Raw genomic sequence first — 22115 nt, 5'->3', positions numbered from 1 at the left:
AATCATCATCAGGTGAATCTATTTTATTTTCCATTTCTGGATGTGGTAAAAAATATTTTTAAAAAATCAGCCTGTTTTAAAAGCTACTCAGAAGAGACCATCAGCAAGTTCATGACAAGCAGAGAGGCAGCACAAAAATTTCTTCTTCAGCTGCAGACCACAGAGCTCAAATTCCTCTGCCGGACCGCTTTTCTATGACAGCAGGGAAGATACAGAAGTACACACGCACATGGAGGTTCCCTCCTCCAAAAAGGAGAGAAATCTGAAAGGCAAATCTGTATCATGTGTTATTACAGAATGGGAGAACCACTCAGGGAGGATCAGTTTAAAACAGTCGCCACGTCATTATCTCGTTAGCCTGGCTAGAATTTTATGCAAACCTGTTCTGGTGTAGAGATGACCTTGGGACTTTCAGATTCCCCGAGTTTAACTCGGGCAACACTTCTGAACACCAGGGTGGGGTACTCCGGCAGCCCTGCTCAAAGCCCCAGGAGTTGCGGCGTGGCGGGGAATGATAAGCAGCCAGCCAGGAGAGGAGAGCAAGGAGCTAAAGGTTGATCTGCAGCAACTGGAACATCCGCATGTAACTTTCTGGCCCTGGCACATTCAGGTCATTCTTTTTACTTTTGTTCAACAGATTCACACAGCCCACTACAAACATGAGTGTTCATACATAAAATGCCCTGAAGAGCCAGAATCCCTTCCCCTTCACTATTCTACATGAAACTCCCCAGAACCACAAAAAATGCTTGGTTTAGGGGCTTCTTGTCAGTTAACCGCCTATGAAGACTGCGAAAGCAAAAACCTTAGAACTACTTGGTAACCCCGCAAAGTTACAGGTTTTTGCAGAGAGACAAAAAGATAGTAAGTCAGACATGAATTAGTTTTAAGAACTTAGGTTTGCTGCTACCTGGAGTCACTAGAGAAACAAAGCAGCCTTTGGGCACCTAAAACTAGTCAGACCTGCTGTAGCAGTTGCACAGTGGCTCCAGACCTGCCCTCCACTCTCCTCCCTCCAGCCCCCACCCCACGCATCCGCAGAGCTCACTCCACTCAGGGCGGGGCTGGGCCGGGCACACTCACCCCTCGTTCGGCCGTCTCTGCTCAGAGGCAGGGCCAGCGCTGCACACGCAGCGTGCAAGTGTAAGGGGAGGCCAGACAGGCGAGCAGATGCCGATTCCATTCGGAACTGAGAGCAGCCCTGGGTACAGAATACGGCTTATGTGATCCTGGGCTTCTAAACTACATAAATCAAATTGTGATGTTTATGTCAGTGAATCCTGGCAGGTATTTCCAATTAAGTTCAGATGAGGGACAGAAGACCCTGAGAGGAGACAGATGAGCCTTTCCAGCTTTTGGAGCTCTCAGACCACAATGAGAGCAGAATTTTCAAAAGGGAGTTTGCATTGTCTATATGAAGTGCTTCATTTAAATGATAAGCGTTTGTTTTGTCCTGTTAAAAGTCATATGTTTTTCAAAGATAATGTGATGTTTTTATTTTGAAATTTTTATTTGTGTTTCAGTGAAAATTTTTAGACAGTTAAGCATGTTTTGTTTGTCTCATGATCTTCAAGAAAAAAAAAATCCCACAAGGCATCTATTTATTACCCAGAATAGGAATGTCGTCTTATTGGCCTGACATATGCCATTCACAGATTCATACAAAGAATGAACTGCGACACAGTGCTCATGGAGAAAGACACTGCTCCACACAATGAGTGATGGGCGCTCCAGGGGACAGTTCTGTTCACAGGGTTTCCCAGCATCTGCACAGAGGGCAGAAGTTTGCTTTTCATACCAATTGCACTGGCCACTGAAGACAATTTTTTTTTTTTTAAAGACACGCCAACTTTGGTTAGTAGCTGTTTCCTTCGAGAATATTAAAACTAAATTAAATATCCACATGCTTTTTAAGCAGAAGTCCTAGCTTATGGGTTTCCATCATTTGTTTTAAGTAATGGTATCAACAGTAGGTAGAAAATTATTGTTTATGCATATGCAAGTGGCCGCAGAATTTTGTATGTTCTGTTGGTCAGTATTAATTAATGGAAAGACCTTATGAAGGTGGGCGTTACCCTTCCTGTAAGGCCACTTTTCACTGAAAGCCGAAGCTTGCCCTCTGGTGCCTTTAGCATATACGTGATCTTTGGATTCAGTAATCAAAGAGACCTCTCTCTTTCTCTTTCTGTCCTTGGCCAAGAAACTACTGCAACTAGAGCCATCTCCTACAGGATATGCCATAACAATAAATATGAAATTTCTGTAGCAACAAAGTTTTAAAACAATTCTACAAGTGAATTAAAGTTCACACTCCTAAATACCATATTTATCTCCACATGTTTTTAATCTACATATAATATTGACGGTGATCTTGATTTTTCTGATATAAATGAAATATAAAATAAAGCTCCATGCTTTTATTAGTGTTCTTTAACAAGAAATCACAGCAAAAAAACCAATTCAAAAAGTTTCTGTTGTAGCTTTTACCCTTCTGAGTTAAAGTGTAAAATCCTTTGACAGAGGGTAGCCTTGTAGTATAATGTGATACTGATAATTTGTAGTATGCTACTTTGACAAAAAAAAAACCACACAACTTTATGCATCTGTCTGTATTTTTGACGTCCCCCATACCTTTTTTATGTTTTGTTTATGTGTCTTTCTAGAGTACTGTCATACTTTTATTCGGCTACTGGAGCGTTATTTAAAATAGTGGATGCCAAAAGTATCAGCTGTTACATAAATTTGAATAACTTTTAAAATAGCAAAATTTTGGGGTGCCTTGGTGGCTCAGTCATTGGACTTCTGCCTTTGGCTCACGTCATGATCACAGGGTCCTGGGATGGAGCCCCAAATCCGGCTCCCTGCTCCACAGGAAGCCTGCTTCTCCCTCTCCCACTTCCCCTGCTTGTGTTCCCTCTCTCGCTGTCTTGCTCTCTGTCAAATAAACAAATAAAATCTTTTACAAAAATATAATAAAATAGCAAAATTTTCACTTTTTTCTATGCTCATTATTAATAATTCAGTACGTGGCAACTGGGTAAAATTTATATTTCAGTTTCTCACTAAAAAAGCTTCCAAGGGGGACAATTCAGGAAACAGGAGCCTAAAGAATTTCAAAATCTGAATTAATATCCTTCTCTTAATTCTTAAAAGGAAACAAGACTGAGCAGCTGTTACCTAAGAAGCTGTAACACTTGCCTGAAAATAACACTGTTCCTTAGGACACCTCTTGTTGTACACTTGGTTGGGATTATAAAATGTGAGTCCTCTCTCCTACCTGTTGTAATAAAGCAAGGAACAGACTGTCAAAAAAAAAATGGCTGTCAAATCCATTTCATCGAATCTCTCACTTGACAGCAACGTGGTTATGTACATTTTAATTAGGAGGAGTTGGGAGTAAGTAAAAATTATTTTCAGGGCTTCCAAACTTGATGAACAACATAAACAACTTTACATTAACATATAATTCCTCTAAGTAAATCAATGAGGCTAAAGGAAAACTTTCTAACACACATCTCTCCTTTTTCTACAAAGAAACTGATAAAATTAACAGGAAAGTAGAGATCCATGAACACGCTATTCTTGCTCAGGCCAGAAGCTGGGTCTTCTGATGGGTGTTTTCACCCTCACAGCACACCCTCGCTTGCTCAAATCAGAATAGACTGCTATAAAAAGTGGGAGCAATGGGAGGAGCTCCTAGAGTGAGGCATGCCTTCTGGTTAGCTGAGCAACTACCTCCCTTCACCCCCTTCAGCAAAACAATGAAGAGGCTCTCAGGTGGACTGTCCTCCAGGGGTTGAGTGGAGCCAAGAGCCCACTTCAATCTTGTCAGAGACTAGTCCCTAATTATAAAATGCTACTTTGAACACTTAAGGCCTCAGGGCTCCTATTGGCTGCTACAACTTCTAGGTTCTTTACACACATTATGGACATTTCTTAACATATCTTGGGAAATCAAAAAGCATATTTCAAGAACAAAGCTTGAAAACATTTACTGTCTTCCTTAAGACTAACTGGGGCTGCCCAATTCAATTCAAATAAAAACTGCTATAGTCTGAGGCTCTCACCCTGCTGATGGCCCCTCCCCATTCAGTGTCTCTAAAAACTTATTTCCACCACCCAAAACATCCCAAAACTACCCAGTTTGAAAGCAGAAAGTTATTCTAAGACAAACTGTACCTAATCTTTTTGTGAAATTTAAGACAACCCAAAACACTACTCCCACCTCAATCTATTACCACAACTTCTGCTAAAGGTAAGCTAACTGATGGCCAAGAATAAAAATAAGAACTTACGATTTTCTCTAGATGCAATGGCCCTCTGGCACTCTCTGTCTTAATGGTACAAAGTCCAGGGCCAGGGACAGCTGGCTCCCCTTAGCCCCCTCCCGTTCAGTCATAGGCGGTTACCACCAAGATGACTTGTAGATTTCTAACTTAAAAGCCAGTGAGACGTTAAGTTTAATACACACATATATTCAAAATCAATTCACTTGTCACGGGCGAAAGGAGGGTAGAGAGGGATGTTTTCAAGCTAAAAACACAGAGAAACTCACAGAAACACACTATAGCAAGTTGGATGCAGACCCGGTCACGGAACCCAAAGTGAAGCAGCCTTCACTCCAGCAATCCGAGCCTTAAAAAAAAAAAAGTCTCGTACGTTCACAACAACACAACGGCCACAACACGCACACACATCCCAGCTGTAAAAGCGACAGCTCCCAGCTCCCTCCGCCCCATTGCTGGGCTCCGGTTAGCTCTCGACCCCCTCCTGACCCAGGTCCGTGACTGCCCGTCCCCTGCCCTTCCCCCAGCAGATCTGCCCGCGTACGCTGGGGGGTCCCCGGCCCTCGCCCCGGGGTTCTAAGGGTGAGAGGCCGGGAAGCAGTGGGAGGGAGCGCTCCTCTGGGTACCTGCACCAGGCCAGGTCCCTCTAGCCGAGGCGCCCGCGACCCTCGCGGCCGCCCGGGCCCCTCCTCCGCCCTCCGAGCTCTCCCGACCCTGGCCGGGTCCCAACGCCGCCCCCCCCCCCCCCCAACCCATCCACCCAAAGAGAGCCCGGCGCATCCGAGGATCTCCTCCAGCCTGGCGCCGGGAGAACTTACCACATGCAGCTCCACCTGGGAACTAACGCATCAGGAGGGGTTTCTGCCCACTCCTCAAGCTACTCCCTCTCCATGCGGAGTCCCCGCTCCGGGGGCCCGAGGGTGGCGCCGGGGAGCGGGCAGGAGGCTAGACCGAAGCTAAGACTCCGCAGTCCTCTGCCGGCGCGCTCGGAGCATTATACAATGGTGGAGGCGGCGGCGGCGGCGGCGGCGGCAGGCAGGCAGCGGAGGAGGAAGCGGGAGGCGGGCGGAGGGGGCGCCCTGACCGAGCGAGCAGCAGCTCGTGCTCCAGCACTCTCTGTGCAGGAGTGACGTGCGGCCAGCGAGCCTCCAGCGAGCTCCGGGCCCCGGGCTCAGCAGGCCCCGCCCCGCCCCCGGCCCCGCCCCCTCCCCCGGCGGTCCCGGGAGGCGCGATAAATGCCGAGCCGGGCCCCGGCCGCCGCAGGAGCAGGAAGGGGCAGGCAGAGCACGGGAGACGTCGGGTGGCAGCGCCGCCCACGGCTCCCTCTCCGGCCGGCGCGCCCTTTATTTTCTCTTAGGGAAAGGCTTAAGGAGATGGCGAGAGGAAAAGAGACACTCGGGCCAGGGGACCACAACTAGCCACCAAAAATCCCCTCACACTCCAGAAAATACTCATGCAAATGACCGAGCGGCTAGTGACAAAGGCGGTGGCGAGTGCAGCGCGCGCACAGCCCGCTGAGTCGCGCGACCGCAAATATGACAAGCATCTAAGCTATTCGGCAACTTGGGGCCGGTCAGTAGGGCGGGCAGGGTCCCGCGGGGGAGGAGGGGATAGGAGGCGAGGGGCAAAAATTCGACCCCGAGGCACAGCGTCCACGCTCCCTGCGCGGCTTTCGAGACAGGCGTCCCTGGAGAGCGGGGGGGGGGGGGGGGGGGGGGAGCAGCGTCCGCAGCTGGGACACTCCCAGACGCCCCCGTCTCCGGACGCACCAGCGGCCTGCAGAGATGTCCGAACGGCAGAACGGGGGCTCCAGCTGGAGCCGGGGTCAGAAAATGCCCCTTGCGCGCGGCGGCCTCGGCCCAACACTCGAAATGGGTCACCAAGTCAACAGTACTTTCGGAGTAGGACGGAGCCGAGTTGCATTCTTCGTGGCCGGCCGCCCGCGCTGGCAGAGCCCACGCAGGTAGGGAAGCCCAGGCTTGGAGACGCAGCGCGGTCAGAGGCCCGGTCCTCTGCCCGGAAGCTTCATGTGGATAACCTTTTCCCTCTCCTTAGGACGGAATCGGCTTTGGAACTACTTACATGTGGCAGGGAAATGTATACTATTTGAGAGAGGTGTGTATGCCTGAGCAGTGCGAATTTAAAACACAAGGAAGAAGACAGCTCTCCTGGAAAATTAATGATTATTTTCGAAAATTATATGCGCGTTCAGTATCAAGCTGTTACAAAAAGTAATTCAGGCACCTTAAAATTTTGGCTGTCACCCCAATCAATATCTCAGATATCTGGCGTTTAATGGGTTCATTGTACTAGTTATATTTAAGGATAATAAAGCTTTAAGACCTAACATAAAGGTGATTATAAGTCTTTAACATCAAGACAAGTGTGGACCTATTCAACTCTTCTGTAATGATTTGTTATCAATCAAATTGATGATCTTATTGAAATTAAACCTGGGCTAAAATGTTGGTAGAGAAGACCGTGTTTCTCATTTTATTTTGAAGGAGAACAAAAAAGGTTTTTACTTGACCCTCAATATAATTAAAATCTTACAGATTTTTCTTTAAGTATAACCGATGCCAAAAGCTAGTTATTTGTGGATATCTCTGGAAAGTTTCATTACAGTGGCGCTCCAAATTACACATCATGGAAGTAATGCTCAGGGCCCTCTGCAGGTCCTGCTCAGTCTGTGCTGGGTGGCAGAGCATTCAAAGATTTTGCTGCGAAGCCAAGATATTTTTTATTTCCAGAGTTCTGTCTTTTAGAGACAACACTAACTACTAACAGTTTCCTAACCACCCACTCACTTATACTTTCAGCGCTCACTTTAAGGAAAAGCCATTGAAATAGAAGGTGCAATAATCTCTTCCTGTGATATCTTTGTAGCAGAGGCCAGAGGCTCTGTTGAATTTAAAATGAATTTAAACTGTTACTCATGAATTGAAGTTAGCAGTGAGTTAGACTTACAGAATTGTTGTGGAACTTGGATATTTTCTAGCAAATGGATTACCAAATGCAGTGTTCCTGTACAAAAGAACCAAAATCAAAGTGACAAGTTTTGTGTCTCCAGAGTGGACCTGACATTCTGCTACAGCACGTTATTCAGGAAAGGTCGGACTTCTTAGGAGAGCAACCTGAGTTTTCGAGTGAAGAGGTTTTCACCTTTCCACACTTTTGAAGGTAGTAACCTCTTAACAGTGTACACAGTACATACGAGCCCCACTTGCCCCACTTTTAGATTCTGGTATCTTCCATCAAAGCTTGAAGTGGCAGCTTCAACAGCTGCTAATGTGGTCCCACACAAGGTGGTTAACCACCCCTCCCCCCAGGCTGAGCCCCCACAAGCCAGCCCAGCAATCCCCGCCTGGCCCTGGGAACCCAACTCCACAAAGATAAGGAAAAGCCCTCCCTGAGCTTTTGAAGTCAACTCCCTTCAGTATGCAATGGCATGATTTTTTTTTTTTTAAATCATTGCTTATTCTTAGCAAGTGAACAAGAAACGTTTCGTGAAAATAAGTGTGGTTTTCACTCTCACTCTCTGGGACATTTAAAAGCCCATTTAAAATAATCCTACCCTCAGGATTTAGAGTTTAGAGTTTCTCCTTCTCACTTTCAAATATAAGAAATTAGGCCAGGCATCCACATTTAACTATCGGGAACATATCTGTTTGGGGAGAAAACAAACATGGCTTTTGTAAGAATAGAACGGTGATGGTAATTTGCAAAAATACTCATTAGTTTAGTTTCAGAGAGGTACTTCTCAACATTGCTTTGTATTCTGGGTACTAGTTTGCACTTCACTGCTTCTCTTTGAAAGTTTCTGGGCCTTCACATCTTGCAAACTACTAGAGGACTTCACTAACTGAAGGCTACTTTTAGCACTTAATTAGCATGCACCCAAGAAATGACACCAGGACAAGCTGGCTATATAAACTGAGAAACAAAGACTTTAAAATAGTTTTACACTTCACTTTTTCTCCTTTACCATATTTTACCTCTCAGGCTCCACTTGAAATACTAGTAGTAATCATCCACCTCTGTACCTTAGAAATATTGATCTTACGGCAAAAAAATAAAATCAGATAAATATTTCAGTTCTTGAGACACATTGTATGCAGCCAGCTGGACTCAATCATCTTTTCATGGAAAATACAGACATCCTTATTGAACTTGGACTTCCCACTCACTGATAACGTAAAACCATTAACTTCAAAATAAAGTTCTGGAAGGCACATCACCTAACTGATTACCAAGGAGTTGATACTGGACACGGTGATTTGGCCATCGCAACTCTCTCTCTCGAAGATGGCACAGACAGGTTCAGTATCTGCAACCACTAGGAATTGAAAACTTTGTTGTAGCAGTGGAGAATGTTAACACATCTCCTTCTGCAGACTCCTCTCTGGCTCTTCCTCCACCTACTTTTGTCAGGTAATATTTTCCCTCTTTCTCCCTGAGGTCACGGTTCACACAAGCAGAACTTCAACTCCAGGGAAGAGCTGCTTTTGCACAGCTTCCCTAATTATTACTGGCTTGCTTTGCACTGGCAGCCCCTTATGTTCTGAGAGAGGGCTATTCTGTTAGAGATACACCTTCTTCTCTTTAAAAATCTGACAATATTTAAATCCGAATTTGGGACAAAATCTTTGTGATAATATTTGAAGAAAATGCTTTTCAAGCCATTTTTCCCCCTAACATTGTTGATTAGTTCCTTCTAACCATGACTAGAAAAGATAGCTTCTGTTGGGCATTAGTGTCCTTCCCATTCCAATTGCCACTATTTTCCATTAAAATCTTCAGATAAACTGTGAGGTCCAATTTGGAGCAGCCCTTCTTAGAGCCTCCAGCTTTTGCTCTCACCCTTTTCCCAGCTGGAAAGTGGAGGCCTTTCCTGGTAACAACTCCAGTGGTCCCTTCCTTCTGGATGCTGTTCCACTGAAGACTGGTGGTGGCTTCTCGCAAGCATCTCTGCTTGTCCCCAGTTCCCCTCACAGGACTACCCTCTCAGGGGCCTGGGCATGTCGACTCTGTACTGCTTGTGTATAAGCCATCCTCCCTTCTTGAGGAGTTCATACTCTTCTCAAGATACTTGGAACTACTAGCATCCACAGAAAACATCAATACATGTTAGAAATCGCATGGCCTCCACGCCTCCCTTGTCCTTGGGAACCAGCCTGCTGAGGGGATGAGTCCTGGAGTAGGAGTAGGAAGATCTTGTACAAATAAATCACTTAACTATGATTAATCGTTGACTTTTTAGTTTCTTAATCCACTATGTCACAGATTTAGGGTCAGCACTGGTTCTGGGGGAAAGAGCACAGGTCGTTTGGTCAGGAGATTTCGGGTCTAGGTCCTCAGCCACAGCCAGCAGGGAGGCTGAATCAGACCCTTGGCATCAGGGGGCCTGCTTTCACATCCTTCAAAAGGAGGTGCTCAGGCTCAAAGATGTCTGTAGCCCCTCCCAGAGCTAGGAGTCTATAAAAAAGTGATTACAATGTAGACTATCCCCATGGGGGAGTTTTAGGCTCAAATGAGATAATCTGCTCAAACTGGAAGAATGTAAAACCAACTTCACATTCACACATTTCTAAAAGAAAAGAGAAGTACAAATAACGATAATAATATACTCTATTCAATAGGATATGTTCTTGGAATTGTTTTCGTATCTAGAAGACAGATTTGAGCACTCTGCCCGTATTCTCCTGGATCTGTTATCCATTATGGTTCAAGTCACCTATCTGGGAAATCTGTAGCTCACACCATCCCTCCTCCAATGTTTGGATAGAAGCAGGATGGTTTAGAAAGCATTTTCATGTGGATTTACATGTTCACTCTTCATAGCACCTTCCCTGTGCCATAGGAAGGACAGGTACTCCTTCTCACATCTTACAGAGGAGGGAACAGAGGCTCGGAGATGGACCTGCCAACTGAACTCCTTTATCAAGCTGACTCCCAGGGACAGAGAAGGTCTGGAGGCTGTGAGATTTCTAACATTCACGGAAATTGTTTGTGGAAGCCAGGAAAGACCAAGCGGAGGGTCTTGAGAAGAGTATGAACTCCTCAAGCAGGGAGGATGGTTTATAGGCAGGAAGTACAAAGCTGACATGCAGAGGCCACGAAGAGGGTAGTGCTGTGCCAGGATCTGGGCACCATTTTGCTTTGACCTTACACTAGGGTCGTGAAATAACAATTCTACTTCTTACATAAAGAACTCCAAACCTGCCTGTCCATGGCTTTGTTAGCATCCTATTTTAGCCCACAGAATTAATAACCCATAAACCCCACAATGAAAAGAAATGAAACTCATCACACCCTTCAGACCCCTCACTCATATCCAATATGGTTCATAAAACTGGGATTCTTGTTTATCACTTTATCTCTAGCTTCTAGAACAGTACCTGACACAGTAGGTATTTGTAAGTTTTCAGTGAATGAATAATTTAAAGAATTTATTTATTTATTTATTTATTTATACCAGTTTCATAAACTCAAGGGGTTAATCTTTCCTGCTAATGTTTTCCTCTCGCTACCTTTTCACTAAGCTGTGCGTGTGTGTGTATGTATACATATAAATAACCATATACGTGTATTTTTTTTAAATTTTTTTTAAAGATTTTATTTATTTGACAGAGAGAGACACAGCGAGAGAGGGAACACAAGCAGGGGGAGTGGTAGAGGGAGAAGCAGGCTCTCGGTTGTGCAGGGAGCCCGACTCGGGGCTCAATCCCAGGACCCTGGGATCATGATCTGAGCCCAAGGCAGACGCTTAACGACTGAGCCACCCAGGTGCCCCCTCTTCTTACTTTAAAGAATTAAAAGTCTTGGTCAAATGATATTTAAAACCACAGCAGCATTTGATAATTATGGAGGGGGGGCGGTGAAGACTCGCCTGTCCATATTTTCAAGTGATTACCTGAATGGTTCAAATGACCACTTATTACTGGCACCTTCATGCCCTCATGGTCATGGAATATAAAAATATGCCAATAATCAAATATTTTATGAGTATCATCATCCAATACTAACTCCCAGGAAAACTTGGCAAAATGATGACAGGAAAAATAATTTTTTTTGAAAGTATTACTCTAATGGCAGCTCTCTTTTATGTTTCAAAATCAAGCATTTATATGACTGGCTAGACTAAATTCTATTTTCTGCTATACATAGTCTCATATCTCTTGTTGAAACTATCTAGGACTGTGTACCTTTAAATCACCTATGAGTAAAGAAGTCATTTAAGAGAACTATAGTAATTTGGGAAATGTAAGTAATATATTTAAGCCATTTTTGAAGTCCCAGCTGTAAAAATTCTACTTTGAGAAGTTAAAAAAAAAAAAAAAAGCAAAGCTTTAATGTGTATAGATGCCCAGGAAATGCTTCTAAGTTCAGACTATAAGGTATCATTAGAAAATAAACATGTGGCCAGAAAACCCAGTTTAAATGTAAACATAGTATACAACTAAAAAGGAATCAGCTTGTTTGCTACTTGGAATTTTTATTGGGTTTTCTGGAAGATAGGTAGCACTCAGGTAAAATTGTGTAGACTTTTCTTTCAGTCACCGATGTAGAGCTTTTTGTTTTAAAGACTTGTTGCCAGAATAAGTAAGAATAAACATTTTTTTCAAAATCATCCAACTGTCCAATCATACTGGTCCCTTGCTTTAAATTGAAAAAAGGTTAAATTTTTAAGTTACAAGTTCTTAATATTTAAAATTTCAGAAATGCACAGAGTGAGGTCAAGTAGGAAGTACTAAAGCAAGCATCCCAGATAAACACTAACACATTAGATACACTTGTGTGGCCAGTCAATTGTTTTTCTAAACATGCTTTAAATATTGAATGAAAAATTTAATCTTTCTAAGTAACACTTGTTTCAAAACTGTTTTCTTAGAGAAGTCTTGTGTGAGCTATATGAAACTCCTTAAATGGGCAATTATCAGAGAAACTGGGTTTTAAGGAGAAAATGATAATGTGAATGAGCCATATGCAACTTCCCTTTTTAAAAACAGAAGTTGAACCTGTGACACCAAATTTAGAAAGGAGAGTGCAAGAATATCATCTCTATCATAGACGCCCACTGCTGGGCTGTTCTGTTACAAATCAATGCACATGCTATGAATTTGAGTTTGCTCACACAATACATAATGGTTAATCATTCCTAAAGATGATTCTTTTAAGAAAACATAAATGTGAAAGAGTCATATCATAGAAAAAAACTCACCTAAAAAGGGCCAGGTTCCCTAACTTTGACCACAGTGATTCATTTGGGGCTCATTACACAGAGCAGCAAGTCCACACTGGGAATGCAGATAACTAGATTTTGTGGGAACAATATAGGTAATTTCAACAGCATTTATACTTCCTTTTAATGTTATTTAAGAAATTAAGGCCCAAATTACAAAAAGGTTGACAAAAATTGTAATGAATCAGATGTTCATTTTCAATCCACTCTCCTTTGTTACCACTTTGGAACTATTAGACATCATACTTTTAGTTTTAGTGATAATAACAGCGGTAAAGATAAAGACTCCAGAATTACTATTTTCACATTTGGCCAAAAATCAAAAGTGAAAAAATAGAAACCTTTCCAAAAGTTCATCAGATGAAAAGAAGAGAATTAATGGAGAACTATACCATTTATGGACAAGAATACTTAATATTTTATAAATATCACTTCTCAGGGCGCCTGTGTGGCTTAGTCGGTTAAGTGTCAGCCTTCGGCTCAGGTCGTGATCTCAAAGTCCTGGGATAGAGCCCCTCGTCAGTCTGCTTCTATCTCTCCCCCCAGCCCCTCCCCCCACTCGCGCTCACTCTCGCTCTAATAAATCAATAAAATAATCTTAAAAAAATAAATATCACTTCTCTCACGCCTCAACTCATCAATAAATTGAATACAATTCCAATTTAAATCCCAATTTTTTTTTTCGTGGAACAGAAATCATCTGGAATAGCAAAAGGTGAAAGATAGCTGTAATAAGTGTAAAGGACAAAATGGGGGATGTGTCCTGTCAGATATCAAGGCTTATTATAAATTTCTAGTAATTAAAAGAGAATGTTCATCACAGGGATAAATAAATCAACAGAACAGAACTGACTGTACAGAAAGAGACCCACACATAGATGGAAGTGTAAAATACGACAGAGGTGGTATTACAGATCAGTGGGAAAGAACAGATTATTCAATAAATGGCTAAGGGTCACCTGGTTAGCTTCATGAAAAATAAAATAAAATTAAGTACCTAGTATTTCTCCAAAAAATACATTTCAGGTGGACTAAATCTAAATATCTAAAACACAATTTTAAATTAAAACTTTTAAGGAGAGAATACAGAAGAATGTGTTTATAGCTTCAGGAGAGGGAATGTGAAAGTACTATTTTGTTCCTAAGATTCACTCTCTACTTACCTCTGCTTTGCTTTGTGCCTTGAAATGTTGACCCCCTAGGAACTAAGTTCTTTTGCCAACTAGTTGCCAGCTGGATTCAGTGAAAGCAATGCACCAAAAGGAGACCAGTGGGTCAGAGGGGGAAGAGGGTGGGGGATTTCTTTCCTGATCCTTCCTGCTTTGAGCCCCTGTCAAGGCAGTATCCATCCCTCCACACCCACAGCTTCTGGGTGGCCCCTTCTCCAGGGTGTCAACTGTCAGGAATTCTAGCAAGACCATTTCCTCCCCTTTCCCCTTTAGACCTAAGGATAGGAACAGCTTCCTACTGTTGTTGGTCTTCCATGCCTCAACTTTTGTCACATCTCTGTAAAAAGTCCCTTTATTAAAGTCTCATGAGTTGTATCATTTGAATGGAATTCTGCTTCCTGCCGAGACTTTGACTATTCAGAAACAAGACACCCAATGCAGAAACCATAAAGAAAAAGATGGATAATTTGATTACATTAAAATTAAACATCTATTAAACAAAATAAAGGCAAGCTAAAGACTATGGAATAATATATGTGATTCATATAATCAACACAAGATTAGTATTCAGAATAAATTTTTAAAAAGTCCTATAAACTCAATAGAAAAATGGGTTAAATAGGAAACTTAAATGTCCAATAAATATATGAAAAGACACTCAACCTCATCAGTAATAAGAAAAATGCAAATTATAAAAAGATAGTTCACAGCAATCAGATTGACCATTCTGGAGATAATCTGGCATTATCTGGTAACATGGGAGATGCATACATGCTACCCACAGACAAGCAGTCTTTCTTACTGGGGTTCCATGAAAAAATAAACCCTACAGAAAATGATTCAAGTGACTATTTCCTCAATTCTCCCATGGATGGTATAAAGTTAAAAACCAGTAGTGTGCTGGTCAATGGTCAACAACTGGCTAGGTAGATGGGGAAAGAAGCCTTTATTTGCAGCATCTGCTGATTTTTGTGGTGTAAATACCCCCAGCATGGCTGATTTCAAGTCTCCCAAATGAACTCAAGAATTAGAAAGAGATCCACACAATCGCTCTCAGGAGCAGGTATCAGTCTCTAGCTCCAGCCCCACACTGGAACCATTCTAGACCTATAGGACCGATGTCTTAGGGTACCGGGGCTTAATTCTCTGGAGGAATTCTGGATGAGAAGAGCTAAATCTAGAATCTAGAGAAACTCTTGCTTTTATCCCCCATGGAGACATAGAATGTTTGTAGCAGCTTTGCTTGTAATAGCTAAACATGGGAAACAATCTTAATGTTCATCAAGATGAGAATAAATTAATACACTTGAAAACTATAGTGGTTAAGAAGTACTAAAGGTACCATATAACCACATGGTTAAATCTTAAAAACACAAATGTTGAGTAAAACAAAACAAGCTGTTAAATATGTACAGTATAATATCATTATATAAAATCTTTTAAAACATGCAAAATACTGCTATACATTGTTTACAAATACACAGCTATGCAATTATAAAATAAAAACATTAGAGATAAAAAATATTTAGGAAAATGGTTACCGCTGGTAAACAGAGGAAGGTAAGGAATCAGGGAGAGACATGGGTAGCTTCTCTTTTATCCATAATGTTTAATTTCTTTTTTAAAAACATGAAAAGCAAGTATGTTGGAATAAATACTTTGAATTTATTGATTTAGATTTCATCAGGTTAAAAAAATACACCTTCTTTTCTTCCTTATGGTTCCCATGAAGTAGAACTTCCTAAATTTTTCCTACAATTTCCAATATTTATTAATAATAAAGCACTGGACAGTATTCATATTTGATGTATTTATTTATCCCCCATCATTTCAGTAATAACTTATTCCTTTCATTCATTTTTGACATATTGTCCTTCTTTCTCTCTTAATAACAGATTGTAAAATCTAAGGATAACACTGTAGTAACCTAAAGTTCTTAACAGGAAGCCCAGCTGACGTCAGGTATAAGAGAATAATTGGTGTAAAGCCCATGTTTGGGGTATATTTCTCACCTGCCAGACTAACTTCTATCATGCTAGAAAGGATAAAAGCTTCCTCACAAAATATGGAAGGCTTACTTCCTTAATATACCAAATAATGCATTTAGCACTAAAAAGTGAAATCGTGTGTGTGTGTGTGTGTGTGTGTGTGTGTGTTTTAAAACAACGGAAACACATTTACCCATGAAATAAATTTCTTTCACTTGGTGTTGAGGTGACCACTGGCTGCTACACCAAATGCATTTTGATTCTTTCTGATTTTGTGTCTCTTCATATAGGGATAGAAATAAAGCCCACATGCTCTCTCGACCTCTGGGAACATGATGTGTCTCAGTGCATGGGTAATGTGACTTTTTTTCAGAGATTGTCTTGAAATAAGCCTATGTTTTAAATACACACTTTTCTGCGTGCTAGCAGGCATTCTGAAGCTAGGTGGTTCTAAATAAAGAACTCTAGTCAACAACAGGAAATAACTCCCACAGAAAAAAGGGGCAGAATACAAACTCTCACCAACTCTTGTACACAGTTCACAACGGCCTTTTGTTCCATGCACATTAAGCCTGAAATCTTTACTTTTCAGAGCATGTCTGGGCCTTTGCAGAGCAATTAAACCTTTCTTTTCCTTTTGCTGATGTCCTTGCCTTCTGTTCTCCGAGGAAGTTAACCTTGCAACTAACTTCTTACTATGAGGTAGCAGATCAGAAAACGGAACAGTTTCTATTCTGAAGCTTAAAGTTTTTGTTTTTGTTTTTAATGGAGCTTCTCATGGAAATAAAAATCAACTCTAAGTTTAAAACTCATTTTTCCTTCTAAGACGTACGATGCCGTATAAACACACACGTATGTTTTAAAGGAATATGTTCATCTGCAGTATATGTTTCTATGTTCCTATGGGCTGATATGATATATCGACAAGGACATATCGTATCAACTCGTAAGTCTAGATTGATGGGTTATTAACGCTTAGTGACATTTCAGCAAATCAGTGCAACTGAAAGATAAATTTATATTCTATTCAAAGGTTCCCATCTTGAGTCTTTTATGAAAAACTGGGAGAAAAATCTAGATCCCAAGCTAACCAAATAAAGAGACATCCGAACGATAGTTTTCAAAGTCAGAGTGACTCCTACTGGAACGGGTTGGTGGCATTCAACTGCAGGACAGCACAGGTACTCCTGACAAGCGGGCCAAGGAAAACAGCTTGAATATGACTACAAGCTGTTACTTCTTCCCTCTCCTCTACACTCAGTCTTGCCCTCTCTACTGGCCCCCTCCTGAAGTCAATAAATTATAGACTCAACACTCTCTATCTTCAATTTTAAAACAAGAAACAATCTTCCTGTGCTTCGGTGCTGCAGGAATGCTAGTACCTGCTCCAGTCTCTACCCTTCACAGCTTCAGTCCTTCCTCCAACCTCTGGCTTCTGCAGGCTCCCCCTGTCAGCCACCCCTTGACCACCCCCACAAAAGAGCACCCGTGCCTTCTAAGCACCACGGCCAATGGACGCTTCCCAGGTCCTCACAGTACAGAGCCTCTCTGTAGCATTTGACATTACTGACCATCTCTAACCACCTCTTTCAGTGAGTCTGTTTAAACTATAGTCTGCTGGTTCTTATCTCTCTGGACACTTAGAGTTTCCTTTGCTGGCTCTTCTTCCTCTGACCCCATAAACCTATAGTTCTTGACTTTTTTTAAAAAATCACCTCCTCCGGTTGCAATTTGGGACCAGAGAGGGTTAATGAGGTGAATGGGGGATGGGGATGATTGGTTAAAATCCTCAGGAAAATTTGGAGACACGAGTATTTGGAAAAAATTTTGCCCGCTGATAATCACTACCTAAATGTTTGTATTCCCTATGGTTTTCTTTTTGCTCCTTCTTCTCTTTGCATCCCCAGGCAACCTCACCCACTCTCAGGGCATCTATATGCTAATGATTCACAAATCATTAACCACATTCCTGAGCTACATATCTGACCTTTATGTGGAGAGAGACCATATATCCCAGTTTGTCAGGGTCATTCCTAGTTTATGCTTGTCCCGGCATAATTATTAATAGCACCCTGCTTCAATCTCAAAACGGTCCTGGTTTCAACAATGGAGGTACATAATCAGCCTCTTTCTATCCCATTGCCTATTAGACATCTCCACTGGGTATCATGAAGGCACCTCCAACTCACAGCTCATCTGAAATTGTCCTAGTCGTACCCTCCTTAAATCTGCACCTCCTCCTGAATGCTTAAGGATGGTCAAGGCACCGACAAGGTACCCCTGGTGTCTAGGTTAGAAATCTAAGAGTCACAGTATCTTCCAACTCCTTTTCCCTTACATTTAACCAGATATACAGTCCTGTCAATTTCCTCTCTTAAATATTTTTCAAATATGCCCCTTCCTCTCCATTTTTCCCATCACTGCCCTAGTCAAGACCCTAATCATCTTTCATTTTGATTACTGCAACAATCCATCTCCCTACTTCCAGTCTTGAATAATCCCCTTCTCCTCCATCTATACCACCTACTGGGTGACTGGTAGCATGCTACATACTAAAAATACAAAATGCACAAGAGATGCTCCCACCAAATTCACAGGGGGGAGTCTAACTCATCAATGCAATGCAATGGGTTATGTGGTGATAAGAGACATGCACAGGATGACAATGGACACTTAGGAGTGGCCACAGAGCCTGGCCAGTGTGAAAGACACGGTGATGGTTTTAGGGTAAATGGGGATTAGTCAAGGTCATTAAAGGTAGATGGAGCAGCAGAGACAGGGAGGTGAGAAACAGCATAGTATATCGGTCCAGATCTGAAGCGTAAATCGCAAGCAAGGAGTAGCAACATACAAGACTAAGGAGTTTGGCTGGACATGTCTAGGAAGGCCTTGGATGCCACATGAAAGGGTCTGGACTTCATATTCTGAAGGCAGTGAGGGGTCATTAAAAGATTTTCCATGGGGGAGTAGCATGACTGGATTTTTATTTTTGGACGTTATTTCTACATCTATACCTGAATTTGACAGAATGGTCTTAAAAGTTATTTAGAATAACAAACAAATGAAGAAAAAATAAATTTTACTGAAGATGTTAAAAAGCTGTAATAATGAATAGAGTTGAGTTCTGGCAAAAGAAAAATACAAATGGATCTGCACTGAAAAACTTGAAACAGGCCTTAGTATAAAGATCTAATATAGTCAAAGATGACATTCTTATTAGGGCAAGAGGAAGGTGTGTACAGTAGTTTATTATTTTTTTTAAGATTTTATGTATTTATTCATGAGAGACAGAGGCAGAGGCAGAGGGAGAAACAGGCTCCCCGTGGAGCAAGAAGCCCGACGTGGGACTCAATTCCAGGACCCCAGGATCATGACCTGAGCCGAAAGGCAGACGCTTAACCAACTGAGTCACCCAGGCGCCCCCAGTACTTTACTATTTAAGGAGAAAGAACTGGATGTTAGATTTTTGCCCCAAACAATGTGATAAAACACTAGAGATTAACTAAAGAATAAAATATATTAAAAAAAAAACAAGAACTAAAAGAAATTACATATGAATAACTTAAAGGTAGACAAGACCTTTCCAAACATAAAGCAAAAGAAGAACCATAAAGTTAAAACAGATCACACTACAAAACTATATGCCAAGAAACACCATAAGCAAAATTAAAAGAAAAAGGACAAACTAGGAAAAATATTTGTAACACAGTTAACAAAGAGTTAGTAATCTTACTACCTAACAAGGTCTCATGAATCAATCAGAAAAACACCAATACTAAATTAGAAAAACATTGACACTAAATTGGAAAAATGAACAAAGCTAATAATCACCAAAAGAAGAAATGCATGAGGGCACCTGGGTGGCTCAGTTGGTTAAGCAACTGCCTTTGGCTCAGGTCATGATCCTGGAGTCCTGGGATCGAGTCCCGCATCGGGCTCCCCGCTCAGCGGGGAGTCTGCTTCTCCCTCTGACCCTCTTCCTTCCTGTGCTCTGTATCTCTCATTCTCTCTCTCTCAAATAAATAAATAAAATCTTAAAAGAAAAAAGAAGAAATGCATGAAACAACAAACACAAATTCACCCAATCAAGGCAATACAAATGAAAAAGAAATAGGATTGCCACACACAGCAAGCTGACTACAGATGTGTGAGCACTGATAACAATGTGAGGGCACAGTGGGCTGGGCTGTCAGAGCCACTGATGAAAGTGTAACTGGATTCAACCTTGAGAAGACAGGGTTTGGTCAGGGTTTGTATTAAGAACCTTTGAAAATATCCATATCCTGTAATGTGGTCCTTTCACAGCTAGGACTTTACTCCATAGAACTAATCAGAGCTGTGCATAAAAATTATATTCATTCAACAACCATTTATGGAATGCCCACTGTGTCCTAGGTTCTGGGGGTTGGGAATGTGGCAGCAAAGAAAACCCAGAAGGATCCCTGTTCTCACAGCTCTGACATGTTAGTGAGGGGAAAGAGAAAAAACAGAATAAATTAGTACATTACATGGCATATTAGATATTAAGTGCTATATAGAAAAATAAAACAGGAAAGGAGGATGGGGAATGTGTGCTTGGGTGTGTTATGTGTGGGGTGGGGGTATGATTTTGAAGAGGTGCTTAAGAAAGCCTCACTCAGAAGATGAGAGTAAGTAAAGACGTGAGGGAGGTGAGAACTGAAGCCAAGCCCAGGAGTCTTCCCAGCAAAGGGAAGAGAAAATGCAAGCATGCCTGAGGGCTCCACGTCCAAAAGGAGGGGAATGGGGGAGGGGGGAGTGGAAAGAGATGGGGCACCAGGAGGGGGCATATTGTGGAAGGCCTTATAAGCCAAAGCAATGACTTTGGCTTTTACCTTGAGTCAGAAGGGAAGCAATGATTGCAATATTCTTGACCCCTAACTATGTATTCTCAAGACACTGGCCAACGGTCCTTCTAAAACGAAAGTCAGGTCATGTCACTCCTCTCTCGAAACCCTCCAATGATGGTGACTGTGTTGTAATGATTGATTTGCTTAGTGTCGCTTTGAGGTTTGAATCTCTTCAAGTGTGCCAAAAATTCTACTATTTGAGAATGTGCCACCGACATTAAACAACTGAGAACTAGTTGTATAACCAGTGGGTGTAGTGGTTCCGAGCTTGAGCTTCACAATTAAGGCAGATCTGCCGCTTAGGAGCTGTCTGCCAATGAACCCTGGGCATTTTTCTCAATTTCTGATTCTTAACTGTAAAAATGGGGGAAATATTATCGACCCCGTGGTGTTACGAAGATTAAACTAGATAATGCATTTGTTTTTCAGAGTGAAGTGTGTCACTGGTAGTACCTGAGGTGATTTAAATGGTACAAGGAGCCGGCACTAAAAGACCAGCTTAGAAGAGAGTGGTAACAGCTAGGTGAGAGGTGAGTGTTGTGTGAGGGGATGCAAAGGTTTCCCAGGAGGGGAAGGAGGGGGAGGACTCAAGGTTTCTTGCTGCCTCCCATGCAGGTAGCCAGGTGACAGTTTTGGCTAGTGGGATATAAGGGGAAGCCAGTCTCTGGGAGCCCTAGGGAAGAATTTTACCACCCTGGTTAAAAAGTGAGGGACACACAGGCTTGCAGAGGGAGTTCTCTCTCCTTTCCTGGCTGTGTGAGGCTGCGGTGCCTTCCTGTGTGCGTGACGTAAGAAGGCTGAGGACAAAAGTCCAACACACCGAGGGTGGTGGGGTGGAGGCTGAGGTGGAGCCTGGGTCCTTGACGACACCACTAAAGAGCTAAAGAGAACCACCGGGTGCTAGGAAAGCCCACTCTGATTTTCCAAGGGAAACAATAAATGGATTATGGATATGTTTATAATGCTGTAGGTGAGGTCCAAGGGCCAGAGAGAGGCCCATGAATCACCTAGGGACCAGCCTAACCCCACATCCTTGGACCCCACCTAGCTCTGCTAAAACATTATCTCTACAGGAGAGGCTTAAGAATCTTTTCCTATTGGTTTCCTATTGCTTCTATAACAAATTACCATAGCCTTAGTGGCTTAAAGTGATGCAAATTTATTCTCTTAACAGTTCTGGAGGTCAGAAGTCTAAAAGTGCCTTGTTGACAGGGATGCATTCCTTCTGGAGCCTTCCAGGAAGAATCTGTCTCCTTGTCTTTTCCAGCTTATAGAGGCCACCTGCACTCCTTGGCTCATGGCCCCTTCTTCCATCTTCAAAACACAGCGTTCCAACCTCTGCTTCTGTCGCCCCATTTCCTTCTTCTGCCTTTCACCTTCTTACCTCCCTCTTATAAGGACCCTTGTGATTACATGGAGCCTAGCCAAATAATCCAGGATAGCCTCCCCATTTCAAAAGCCTTAATTTAACCACATCTGCAAAGTCTCTTTCACCAAGTAAAGTCACAGTGGGGGCTGGGGGAGGATGGATGAAGGGCACTATTCTGACCACACTTCAGTCA

The 22115-nt window shown here is 42.4% G+C and overlaps 1 protein-coding gene and 1 long non-coding RNA gene across 4 annotated transcripts in view; one reads left to right on the top strand and one right to left on the bottom strand.

The window, feature by feature from the left end:
* Positions 1-22115, bottom strand: part of SERTAD2 (SERTA domain containing 2) — a 113211-nt gene that overhangs the window by 16728 nt on the left and 74368 nt on the right. Inside the window, exon 1 of one of the 3 annotated variants that reach the window (XM_027624181.2) lies at positions 5105-5398. The exons of the other annotated variants lie outside the window; for them this stretch is intronic. The gene's annotated coding sequence lies outside the window, so the exon portion shown is untranslated. Of the gene's footprint in view, positions 1-5104; positions 5399-22115 lie in introns of those variants that run through there. 3 annotated transcript variants of the gene reach the window in all.
* LOC113938670 lies at positions 6005-21772 on the top strand. Its single transcript, XR_003524933.2, has 3 exons — positions 6005-6249; positions 20983-21083; positions 21728-21772. It is a non-coding gene; the product is annotated as an uncharacterized LOC113938670 (long non-coding RNA).

The sequence above is a fragment of the Zalophus californianus genome, chromosome 8 (genome assembly GCF_009762305.2).
Source record: "Zalophus californianus isolate mZalCal1 chromosome 8, mZalCal1.pri.v2, whole genome shotgun sequence".
NCBI classification, from domain to species: domain Eukaryota; kingdom Metazoa; phylum Chordata; class Mammalia; order Carnivora; family Otariidae; genus Zalophus; species Zalophus californianus.
This window is presented reverse-complemented; position numbering and strand designations above follow the sequence as displayed.